Consider the following 13,448-nt stretch of genomic DNA (forward strand, 5'->3'; position numbering starts at 1 on the left):
ATGCACCATCTGGCGGAGCGCCACTGCTAGTTCTTCATGCACCAGCACATCAGGAGAACATCTCACTGCTAGCATGAGGTCGAGAGCAGTGTCACCCGCACCAACTAATAATTAACGAGTTGCGTGCGGTACCTGGCTGTGTACTACATATGTTTTGTTTGTTTTTGGTCTTGAGCTGAACTACCATGTATTCAAAGCACGATAAATATCACTATTTGTAACCAAATTGGGATGCTAAATCAAGAGGAAATGATAGCACTTCCAAACTTTAAGCACCAGAAAATAGAGCTAGCACTTCATCCCGGTACAGACCGACCTAACCTATCCAAAATCAGCTCAACCATTTGATAAAAATTAAAAACAACAGTACCGCAGAAGAAATTCAAATGCCTATCATCCATATATTAGGACTAACCACTTCCAATATATTGGCGGTATGCTAGAAACAAGCAAATTACAAATAGAAAGTTCATGTCTCCAAGCTATAGAACATCACGGTGTACGAGATAACAGCAGCTCGGAGATAGTTGAATGTGTTACACATTTCTGTCTGGCTTGCTGCCGGCGAAGAAACATAATCCAAAACGAACTCAAATGCATCAAGAAAAGAACAAGACTGAAACTAGAATTTGTAGACAAACATATGGCAGCTCACATTGTGCAGAATAGCCGAATTGCACATGATATTAAGAGCTCGCATATACATTCATCAGCGTTCATCCCAAGTTGCTGCAGCACAAAAGAAGTTTAGACACAGCCGAACATAAGACTGAACCACAATACGGTAGAAACAGAGATACAACAAGACGAGCACACGGTAACAACTTCATTGGCAGAGGACCCAAAGGCAGAAGCAGCACCACGGACAGGCACTTACTGGCCATGTCGGAGGCAGAGGACCAAGCGAAGGGTGAACACTTTCTGGATGTTCCAGTCAGCAAGGGTGCGATTGTTCTCGAGCTGCTTGCCGGCAAAGATGTACATGCCACCAATTCAGTTCGAATGTACGGAGTATCAGTGAAACACAAAGGCAGGAGTACGGCAGCATGCAGAAGTTCCTGAAGTAATGATTCAGATGTAATACTCACAAGAACTAATCACAGACAAAGTTAGGTGCCACAAACCTGCTGTACCACTACCACAGCACAAACAAATTTTTAGGATAACAATCAGTAACCTGAAACATGTACTCTACGAACAGGACATCAAATGCATGGGAAAGAAACCACAGAATGACCCAACAACGAACATCTGGCAATTAGAATTACATATAGAATCAAAGCCTGGGTAATATTGTGGGTCCGCTTCTGCTACACCATGCATAACGCTTCAGTGATAGAAGAAAGTCAAGAAACTAGTTCTCAAGAGAGGTGAAGTTATAGTTTCGAAGTATTCCTGCCACTGGAATAACTTTCCGCACCCCAAATTTAAAATGTACATGCCCTCCGTGCCATTAAAATGACAGAATCTCTCAACTTTATTACAGAAATTTTCAAGTACAACTACCGCCTACTTATTTGCACACCATCCTTTCCCTTCCAAACACCATTTTGAGATGTCAATTTTCTAGTATTAGAACAACTAGCGATGGTGGATTTATTGTTTTTCTCTTCCACTTTTATATCGGCAGTCTAGCCATTGATTGGGAATGATAGGTATCGGGAGAGAGGTAGCAACAATATTGATGAGTGTTTGCTTGTTGTTTACATGTAGGAAAAGGTGTGGTAGCACCCGGGACTCCCGGCACCCCCGTTCAGTCCCTTCGAGATTTGTGCTAGGGTCTGACTGGAATGAGACCATTTGCAGCAGCAGCCTACTTTGTCGGCCATTTGCCTCATCTGATAGCAGCGACGGTAGACGCGTACTAGGGATATAGGACTAGCAGTAGGTACTTGTTTATGCCTAGACTGTGCCGGACAGGTTTGACAGGATGGTGTACTGTTCTTGACGGTGATGTGTGACGGGGGCAGGAGTATTTGACCGCGATGGGTCCTGGTGGGACTGGATTAATTAGATACTCCTAGTGACTTCTCTCAAATGGGGCAAAATTTCGTGTTTTGACCCTTTTGACAAAGAAATTCAGGATCTGACCCCGGTTCGAAAAAAATTCAGGATTTGACCCTTTTGCTACCGCCAGGGTCTCTGGCGGTAGGGTTAGACAGCCTACCGCCAGGGGCCGTGGCGGTAGGGTGCGACGAAGGGGGATGGTGGCCGTTTGCCTGTGCTGACGTGGATAAGTACCCTACCACCAGGGGTCCTAGCGGTAGGCTGTCTAACCCTACCGCCAGAGACCCTGGCGGTAGGGTGTGGCTGGGTTTTGCCGTACAAACCTTCTGTAACAAAATATGCAAGGGGCCTGGCGGTAGGTTCACCCTACCGCCATTGGGGCTGGCGGTAGGTTGTCTGACCCTACCGCCACAGAGCCTAGCGGTAGGGTCCTCTGTTTTGTTGCTTCAAGTTCATTTGGTTGCTTCTTTTCAAATTTAATATGACAGCAATATCACAGCAAGTTTCACAAATATGACAGCAACATCACAGATTTTAAACAATTAAACTTGGGCATCACATACACATAGTAGCAAACGGAGTTCAACTAATTAGTAAACGGAGTTTCACAAATAGCAAAACACATAGATCCACAAATAGCAAACACATAGTTCCACGTAGTTTCACACGACAAGTTCAACCAAACGAAGTTCAACCTAATAGCAAACACATAGACAACCCAACTACAAGAGCCAACTATCGAAGATCATAATCAGTTGCTCCTTCCCCTCTTGGAGGTACGGTCCTCATTACTCTTTGAACGAGTCTCTTCAGTCTTCTTCTTGGGCCGTCGAGTAACCGGTCTCTGGAAAGGGTCCGGCTTAGCAAATCCTTCTTCTTCGGATTCCTCTTCGGCAGCTGAGATGGCTGAGATGTTTGAGTTGGTGGAGGTCCATAATCTTCATCGTACTCCTCCTCCCCGTTGCTCTCATCCTCCCCTTCTTCATGTGTGGCCTCCTCCTCCTCCTCATCCTCTTCCTCCTCCTCCTCCTCCTCAGTCAACCTAGACGACGAAGGAACATGGCTCGATGAGCCGATGAGACCTTGTGTGGCTACAGGCCGATAAGCTTCAACCGACCCAGCTCCAGCACACCCAAGCAGCCCTACTAGCTTGCGACAACGCTTCACGAACTTCTGCACTCACAATGAAACAAGGGCATAATAAGTATCAGGTTTATGATTGCAAGTGAACAAGATGCATCTGTTCCGAGGATGCTGAAATTGTACCTTCATCGCCCCCCTCATTTTGTTCTCAGATTGTACGCTCCCGGGGATATCACCTAGTGCATCTGAGGCTTGAAAGATGCATCTGTTCAGCTCACCAGACTGCAACGGCATAAGTCAGTCACGATGGCGAATAGAATAGTTTAAATACAACCGTCGGTTCAAACTTACCACTCTGTTGATGAGGGGTGCGAACTCCCTAAATCCATTGTGCATGCTCTGATGCCGGTCTGGTAGGCCGCTTCCTCGGGGTCATCCCTCTCCAGCTCCGCGGTGTCTTCCGCCGTCCACCGAGGCCTGAGACGAAGACGGTGCTTATGGCCATCATCGTACCACCTCATGTGTTGGTCCAGGTAAGCATTCCAGTCAGTCACTTTCCTCTCCCCATCTTTACGGAACCTCCGTCCGTTCCACACCGTCACATGAGTTTTATGCTCCTCTCCCCAGTCTGTGATCGAGTGATTCTTCTGCCGGCTCATCCTGCAAGGCATAGGCCACAAGAAACACCATAATAAATTCGCCACGCAATGAAATCATGTGCATAGAGAACAAAGCGCTCACAGATGGAGCGCGTGGCCGCCGGTATCGGTTGGCTGGCCCGGTGGGGTATGCTGATACACCCCAAACTGCGTGGCCATGCGGTGTGGCAAGTGCCACTCGACGGCGTACACACAGATCATGGGCACGATGCACCGCCAGAGACCACGGTCCGCATCGCACATCACGTTCAGATCAAAGTCCCACTCTCGGTCATGATACGGCCGCCAGTTTACCTATTATATATACGTTGGTAAGTTCCCACTCTCGGTCAAAAGTAGAATCAAAGAGAAAGTTGTTGAGCAAGTTCATATACCTGCGTATGCGTCAGAGTGTCCAACTCGTTGGTGTAGGTCTTGTACGAAGTCTTGTTTAGGCCTGTGTAGAGTTTGACAACGTCCCACTCGTAAGCCACGGTGGGGTGTCAAGTCTCGTCGCCGTCTTCGCTATAGGCACCCCACGGGCGTCTTGGCAACTTCTCCGGACGCCCCACCGGCAGCCGCTCCCACATCCAAATGGAGAAGGCCCAGACAAAACCACCCATATTGGACTTTTCTCCCGTCCTCTGCGTTGCGTCGTCAAGCTGCAAAACATCAAATGAGGATCAGATATAACAAAATGTCATGGACACACTTTCGTAGGTAGGTAGGCAATTAGATCCTCTCTTACCAAACGGTATAGGTAGGCCAGAGATGCGGTCCCCCAACTGTACCCTACCTCCCAGTCCGCTAGGAAGAAGAGATACGACCAGTTGGCAGAGTTCCCGGAGCTGTCTGGAAACACGACCTCCGTGAGAATGTACCACAGGTAGGCCCTCACGTACCACTCCACAGTCGTCTCGTCGGCGCCTTCGAGGCATTTCTGCCGGTGCTCCGAGAGCCAGATCAACGGCACACCGGATGTACGGTTACCCTTAGTAGCGGGTCAGTCGCCGATGAGGGTGGCAACCCTCTGCTGCCAGTTGGTCCTCTCCACTCGCCCGGTGAGTGCATGACCCTCGATCGGCATGGCAGTAATCATCGCCCAATCCTCGAGGGTCACCGTCATCTCCCCACATGGCAGATGGAAAGAATGGGTCTCCGGTCGCCACGGGTCAATCAACACTGTCAGAGCTGCGTGGACAAGCGTCGGCGGCTGACGCTTGAACTGCAACACAAAACCCCAACAGACGGGCTTTCTTGAAGAACAACGTGTAGCGCTCATCGTAGTCCATATGCCCATGAACCCCGTGACCCCTCATGCGCAGTGGCTGGAGCATCTGTCAAAAAGTGAACGCCAAAAGTTAGGGAATTATTTTCATCAATCCGAAAACTTTGATCAATATTTCATTCATATCACTTACCTCTCCGTTCTCTATGAAACGGGCACAATGACCCTTGTCGAATGCCCAGTCCAGCATGGAGTACCGTGGGCCGATGTTGTCCGCAAGAGGTGCCCGCCTTAATAGAATTTCATAAACAAAAGCATCATAAGCATAAGCATACATAAACAAACAATGAAATCAAATCATATCAAAATCATATCAACATGCATCATATCAACAAAAAATCTTAAGTATATTCCTCCAACAACATCTACTACACATGATGGATCAAATCATATCAACATGCATCATATCAACAAAAAATCCTCCAACATACATCATATCATCATATTTGTAAATAATTTTTCGAAACAACATCTTCATATCATCATATCAACATGCATCGTAAGACTAGGGTTCATCTTCACACTACATCATATCATCATATCAACATGCATCATCAAACTAGGGTTCATCTTCAAACTAACAAAAAAAAATATGAACTATTGATTAGAGTTCATATTCAATACCACTAGTTACTAAAGAACTAAGAACTAGAACTACAATCAAAGTAAAACAATCTTAGGTGAAAAAAATCCAATCTAAGTTCAAAAATATGAGGGATTTCAAGCAAATAATGCGTCTAATTGGAAGCAAGTTTGCAAAAACTAATTGGAGGGATTGGAGGAGCTTATGTTTCTCTCTTCGGCGCCATCTCGATCCGCAAAAACGGTGAAGAATCGGTGAAGATCCAAGGGGGAGAGTGAAGGAGATGAGAGAGGGAGAGAGGGGCGACTTGGGGGAGAAAGGGAGGAGAAACTGCCGACGGGGGGAGGGGGAGGGGTGGGGAGATGGGAAGCGGCGCGGGGTCTCGGGCGAAATAACTGCCCGGACCCTACCGCCAGGGGTCCTGGCGGTAGGGTTAGACAGCCTACTGCCAGGTCCCCTGGCGGTAGGGTGCGACGGAGGGGAACAGCGGCCGTCACCGCGTGCTGACGTCGATAAGTACGCTACCGCGAGAGGCCCTGGCGGTAGGCTGTCTAACCCTACCGCCAGGACCCTTGGCGGTAAGAAAAAGCGTCAAATCCCAAAAAAAAATTCAAACCTGGATCAGATTCTGAATTTCTTTGTCAAAAGGTCAAAACACGAAATTTTGCCCTCAAACGGAGAGCAGATTGGCTGCTGGTGCTTCATCGCTCAAGGTTCATGGGGAACGCGCATGCGGCGATGGGCGCTCCAAGAGGCTGGCGATGGTCATTTACTGCAGCAACGACTAGACTTTGAAGGAGGGTGCGACACGTTGAAGACGACCGCGTGCGCTAGGCTGACATATCAAGTGGGGCGACGACCAGGACATGAAAGTGCTGTGGAATCTGCCTATAATATACGGTGTCATGCGGTGCCCAGCTCCCGTCGTTACTGTTCAAGTAGACCTGCGAAAGAAAGCAAAATTGCAGCCCATGGCACAAATCCCCGGCAAAACTGCTATGCATGAACGGTGGGATAGACGGGAGTCTAGACACCCTGGTACTAAAAGGCCGGTCACATGTACTCTTCATGTCCTGGTGGAGTTGTAAAAGCTCTTCTTTGATGGACGGGAGCTCGACGATGACCATGGCTCCTGCCTCCTAGGTTGACTCAGCACCTTCGTCCTATGGAGTAGGATAGCTACATTTTCATGCACAAGCAAAGTATCGTCGTCTCTATAGGGCAGCACCAGCACTGGCACCCGCTCTCTAGGAAGCACGACGGCAAACGACTTCGGCTGATGCTGGATAGGCTTCTGGTTACTGTGCGTCGCCTATCGCCATCATAGGGCTGCATGTCGGCAACCACTAGGTGGCTTTTTTTTTCTTATTTCTCTTGTACTCTTTGGGCATGATTATGTTGTTGCCCCAACCGTCGTTTATGATTCGGGGTTTGAGAGCTGATTGTATGGATAGTTGCTTTATTTATAATGCGGAATGAAAGCCTATTTCAAGAACAAAGTATCATCCACACTTGAGGCACGAGGTCAGGAGAGGCGATGTCGCTGGGACGAATGACAGCCTCAAAGGCGGCCTCTAGTTGGTGTGGCTTTTCTACTGTGGCCTAAGTTTTGTTTGTTTTGGCCTGTTAAGAAGAATTCATCAGCTTGATCGATTCGAACACCAACTCGAGGGAAAATGACGACCCTTCAAATTTTAAGCAACAGAACACAGAGTTAGCACTTTCACAAGAACGTAAAGCCACTTCAATTTTTTTCGTGCGTGATAGGGAGAAAACACGGGCGTGTGAAGTAGGGGAACGAAGGGCTCAGTCCATCAGTGTGGAGGCGTGGCTGGTCGAGACTCCCCAAAATCGGTTCAAATGGATAGAGAACATAAAGGAATTTCAAGCCTGGTACTAATTCACGATAGTTGAAAACAGCAGCACCATAGAAAAAATTCATACTGTACATTTTTGGGAGAAACCAATACAAGTACGCACAAAAAATAGATAAACACAAGTACTACCTAACAAATACTATCAGCTATGTAAGAACTAGCTACTTTCAATATACTCCCTTCGTCCCATAATATAAGGGAGTATCATGGAGCTTGAAACAAGCAAACTGTTCATGTTTGCAAGGGTGGATTCTTCAGGGATCGAACTCGCATCGCTCAAGTAGGCAACCCTTGTACTATCTTTGCTGACCACCAAAGCAATTGGTCACTTGTGATTTACTAGCGCTAAACTTTACATGAACTAGTATGGGCGCGCTATTTATTTATCATTTAGTTTTTTCATTTACTTCTATAAAATTGTGAATTTAAAAACGTTCATCGATTTTGAGATAAAAGTTCACAAACTTAAAAAAAGTTCATCGATTTTGAGAAATAGTTCATCATTTTTGAAGAAAAGTTCACAAACTTTAAAAAGTTCTCCGATTTTGGAAAAAAAATTATGAAAAAGTTTTAAAAGTTCATTGTTTTCCAAAAAAAAATTCATCGGTTTTGAAAAAAGTTCATCGAGTTTGAGAAAATAGTTCATCGATTTTGAAAAAAGTTCACAAATTTGAATGAAAATTTCATCAATCTTGAAAAAAGTTCATCAAAATTAGTTCATCAGATTTGGAAAAGGTTCATCGAATTTGAGAAAACAAAAGTCAATTTGGAAAAAAGTTCGATGAATTAGAAAAAAGTTCATCAATTTTCGAAAAATGTGGATGAATTTGATAAAGATCATCGAACGAGATAGAAGGAAAAAAATTGATGGAATTGTGGGCACGAAGTTACTATGGCAGGGTGGTTGCCACAGTGGGCTGTTAACCAGGAAGGTCTTGGTTCGATTCCCAGCTCTCGAGGAATTTTTGCGATTTGTATAAGCGAACGACAGCGAAGCGAGAGAAATGGGCCAAGCCCAGCTAAAGTGGCTGCAGGCGCCCGTTAGCAGAATACACATTAACGGGCGCCTGCAGCGCTAAATAGGAAATGCCGGGCAGCCACCCCAGGCGGTGGAGAGGAAAAGAGTTTGGGCTGGATCTGGGCAGCGTAAGGCCCAATGTGAGCCTGCTGGATCTGGGCACTCCCCATCTCTCGCTAGCGCAGCATGTGGCACATCGACTTGAAGCTTCTATTTTTTTTTCTTTTTTTCTCTAGTTTTCTCGTGTACTACCTAGGCTAGTAGTACTAGTACATGCACATATGCTGCACGGTGAATGTGTGTGTACTGCTTCGCACGTCGCGCATGAAGGCGTCATGTGCAACATGTAAGTTGTGCCGTACCAACAAAAATATAGTCTTTCATAAAGTGCGACGGGAAGCACAAATACACCAGGAAAGGAAGCACAGTTTGTTATCTTTGTGAGCACAAGTCTGTTGCTGCTCCACGCCCAGGAGTACATTTACTTACTAGTTACTACTGCCATGTTGGTATGCTATCCATAGTAACTATTTCTTCATTTTCTTCCTTCGTTGATGGAAGTAGTGTAACTTAATTCTACAGAAAACTTTATAGTATGCATGTCACATGACGGATATACAGAAATAAAATCAAATTCTGAATCATAATGTGGGTCCTCTTCCCCTTAAAACATGTATGTACACTACGGTGAAGGAAGAAACTAGTTCCCAAGGGAAGTGAAGTTGTAATTTGAAACTATTCATGTCAATATCCGCAACTAGAATAACACTAACACCTATCATTGTAATCGATCGATGCTCTCCACGTCATCAAATATCTCATCTTTATTATGGATATTTTACGCCCAACTACCACCTACTTATCTATATCACCTGCCTTCACTTTCCAACATCTTACTGAGATGTCAATTTCCTAGTGTCAGAAGAAGTAGCTAGCGAGGGTAGATCTGTTGTTCTTCTCTTTCAATTTTCACTCGCTATCTGGTAGCCTAGCCATTGGATTGGAATGATAGGTATCGGAACTTGGGAGAGGGATAGCAACAAGAATGGAAGTTGTTTGCTCATAGATTACTAATACTCTACACATCTTGACGGAGTCGCACCGGGTCTTCTTCAAGAGTCACAAGCCCGGTGATGGAGCCCACGATACCGAACACTAATCCATCCTCCAGGATGCCCACGTCGGCTACTGTTTTGTGCACAAGCATAGAATCATGGAGGAGGACCGCATGTTGCGTGGCATGAGGTGAAGCATGACGACATCATGAGGGTCCATGGAATTGTCAATATCGATTGCCAATAATTAACAAGTTGTCACACGGCGTTTGCGTTGTGGTGTCATGTTTTATTTGCTTTGGTCTTGCTTTGCCTCATGGTAATGGATAAGTAATCAATATTACAACACACAAACATCAACGGTTTAAGAACCGTGTAAGTAAAAAAATATAATTTCAAGCTCGATGCATATTCATGATAGTTCAAAATAGAAGTATTGTAGACGAAGTTCAGATTACTCATTTTGAGGAAAAACAAATACAAGTACCAACAAAAACTATGAGTTATGTAAGAACAAGTCACTTCCAGTTGTTCAAGGAGCTAGGAACAAGAAAAAATTTAAGGTACACTAAAACAGCACAAACTCGTGAGACGACGCCGAAACAAACTCAAATGCATCAGGAACAAGAGTGAAACGAGAATCAGCTGGTGAACATATATAACAACACACATAGGGATCATTTATTCATTCATCACCATTCATCCATAGCTACTCCATAACAAATGTTGGTAGCCACAACCAAACATAACTGGATCACTTTGAGGTAGAAACAAAGACACAACAAGATGAGCAATGCTAACAACTCCATTGGAGGACACTGAAGGCACCAGACATGCGAGCCTAGAGACAGAAACAATGCCACATCCAAGTACTTATTGTTCACCGCAGAGGCAACACTCCAAGTGAATAGTGGACTCCTTCTCGGTGTTGTATTCCGCCAGGGTGAGGTCATCCTTGCTGTTGCACCCGAGGTTTGCCCTCCTTGTCCTGGATCTTTGCCTTGATTTTGTTAATGGTGTTGACTCAACCGCAAGTGTGATAGTCTTTCCCATGAGTGCCCTGATGAAGATTTGCCTACCACCACCAAGGTAGAGCAATATGTAGAGGGTGCACTCTTTCTATATGTTTTCAACAAGGGTGGTCCAATCCTCGAGCTGCTTGCCAACAAAGATCTACCCACAATCCGTTCAACCTAGAAATGAAGAGCATTATCATTTTAATGGCAATACCATATTTTTTAAAGGAGACACCCAGCCTTTGCATCATTATGATTCACACACCCATCTTTAACGATGAACAATAACAATGCAGAAAAATGAAAACTAACGGAATAACTTAACAATGATGGGTCTATCTAGGCCATGTCTCATGATTGAAATTGTCATTAAATATCTCAATTCAATGTTGCGTCCTTTTTCCAAATAATATGTTGATAATATTTTTTTGGTAGCAAGTACTCAATAGAAATTGTGTATTTTGAAACAAGCTTGCTTAGATAGTTTCGCTTCTACTAAGACCAAAACTAAGTTTTTGCTGCAAATAGCAAGATAGGCAAGATAAGCTGATAGGGAGAAAACCCCGCAGCAAAGCACAACTGATTTCACTAGCTATCATAGGTCCTTTGCCCATAATAATAGGGTTTTCTATTTTCGTGCCCCTAGTTCATTAGTTCATCCCAATTTTGCCCCACCCCTTTAACCTTCCTCACGTTTTCCCTCCTCCAACCACCCTAGCCTCGCAAATGCTCGAATGGAGCGTTTCTGTTGGGTCAAGCCTGTTGGCGAGTTACTTATGAGTAGGACTACTTAAAATACTGACGTGAGTTTATGATTTTACCTCGGCCATTAACAAAAGGAAAATGTGAGCTTTATGTGTTTCACCTCCATCATGAACAAATAGGAAGGAGGGAAATCACGAAACATATTTCCATGCATCAGGAAGGGTATGTCCATGATATACGGATTAGAAGGAATTTCTTTGGAAAAGAAACAATCACACTGACATACATAAGGAAGGAAAAAAATGGGAAGCATATCCCCATGCATTGGGTCAAGTCAAATTTCATGATTCACAACTTCACACATTAGGAAGGAAAAATCTCAGGAAATAAGCTGGTCATAGATTGATACACAATTTAAAAAAAATGCATTGATACACAATTTTTAAAAAATGATGAACAATTGAAATCAAGAAAAAGAAAAATACGACCACATTTTTTTCTTCACCAACATACAAAGTCAAGAACAAAAGAGCAAAAATCATGAATAGTATCTATATCTATACCAATATAAAAAGACCCAGTGAGACAGATCCAACATATCTCGGCCATCCTTTAGCGTTAATCCGACAGTCCTTATTGTCCTAATGGTGAGCAACCAAACACGTTTACTGCTAAACGCGTTTAGTGCTAATCAATCCTTTCTCTCCCCGATCCCCTTCCTTACGTACCCTTTCACACGAAAGAAAACTGCCATAGCAAACCGTCGTGTGATCCCCTTCCTTACGTACCCTTTCACACAAAAGGAAACTGCCACAGCGAACTGTCGTGCGATCCCCTTCCTTACGTACACTTTCACACGAAAGGAAACCGCCACAGAGAACCGCCCCACGGCGCCGCCCCATCACCTCGCTTCAGCGACACACGCCGCCCCATCGCCTCGACCGGCAACAGCTTCAAGGACGCCGCCCCTCACATCTCCGTGCCGCCTCTACGCATCGCCTTTGTGTGGCCTCGGCCGTAGCGACGCCGCCGCAACTTCAAGGACGCCGGTTGTCGGGACGCCGCCTAGACCGCGCTTGGCTGACCGGCGGGGGCGCGTTGGAGGCGCCACCTGGACCGCCCATCGTCGTCGGACCTGTCAGGGACACCGCATGGCTGTCCGTTGGCGTCGGGCCGTCGGACCATCATGGACACTACCTCGACCGCCTGCCTGTCCCTCTCCGTCGGGCCTAGGTCGTCAGTGCTGCCATCAGGGGACACGCCGCCGTCAAACACGCAGTCGCCTAGCCAGAGGTCTTTCATCTCTTGTTTCTTTATTTCTTCCGGAGAAGATTGATTCATGTTTCACTGAACAGAAAAGTACGTTGTATGCACTAAAAATTGTACCCAAATCAGTGTTCGTAAAACTGAACCAAAAGCAGCCACGTGTGCACACATTCAACACTTATTAAGCTTCATTACCAACGTGCGCTATGAAACAACCAGGTTACACAGTGATATGGAACTTTTGATAGCACCTGGGTAGTAGATCAGGTGTGCTGATTTCAATGGATTGTGCTTAGATTTTTGGATTTCTCTTTAGCGGCCCGAGGACAAGGTATGTGCGCCCTCCCCTGGTCACTTGATATACCATTAACTACGTTGGGTTAGTACAATTTTCAACCCATTTGAAGGAAGAGATGGACCTGCCGCTGGTGATGCTTACACAAACTATTTCTTTTGATGCTACTTTTCTAAAGAAAATTCAGGTATATCTTCAAGCCGGATTAAGATTACACGTGCGCATTTACTAGTTCTCAAGAAAGGACCAAAACGGATCTTTAAAAAAAGGCATGAACAAGATTTTAATCAAAAATCATGAATATTGGTTTTCACCATCTATCTCACCAAAAATCGGATCTATAGAACATGAAAATCTAGACAGAGAAACAAGATGGATCATTTCTTTTTGAAGGAGAAATAGAACGTGATTTCGAACATAAAAAAATCAGTTATCAAAATTTTGAGAAACATCAAGAAGCCAAGCTCGTTGACCCCTGCCTCCTAGAGTCGTGGAAGCCTACATCGATCGACAGCGGAATCAGCGAGGATGCACCCGAGCCTTCCACGGACATTTCCATGGCCGGGAGCATAGAAAAGTTCATCAAGGTTCGCCTTCCTCCTGCACTCCTGACCGCA

At 45.2% G+C, this 13,448-nt stretch overlaps 1 pseudogene; it reads right to left on the reverse strand.

Moving 5' to 3' along the window:
* Positions 1-651: 651 nt before the first annotated feature.
* Positions 652-12,572, reverse strand: LOC123171289 (uncharacterized; annotated as a pseudogene).
* Between the last annotated feature and the right edge of the window lie 876 nt (positions 12,573-13,448).

The sequence above is a fragment of the Triticum aestivum genome, chromosome 7D, assembly GCF_018294505.1.
Source record: "Triticum aestivum cultivar Chinese Spring chromosome 7D, IWGSC CS RefSeq v2.1, whole genome shotgun sequence".
Classification (NCBI taxonomy): domain Eukaryota; kingdom Viridiplantae; phylum Streptophyta; class Magnoliopsida; order Poales; family Poaceae; genus Triticum; species Triticum aestivum.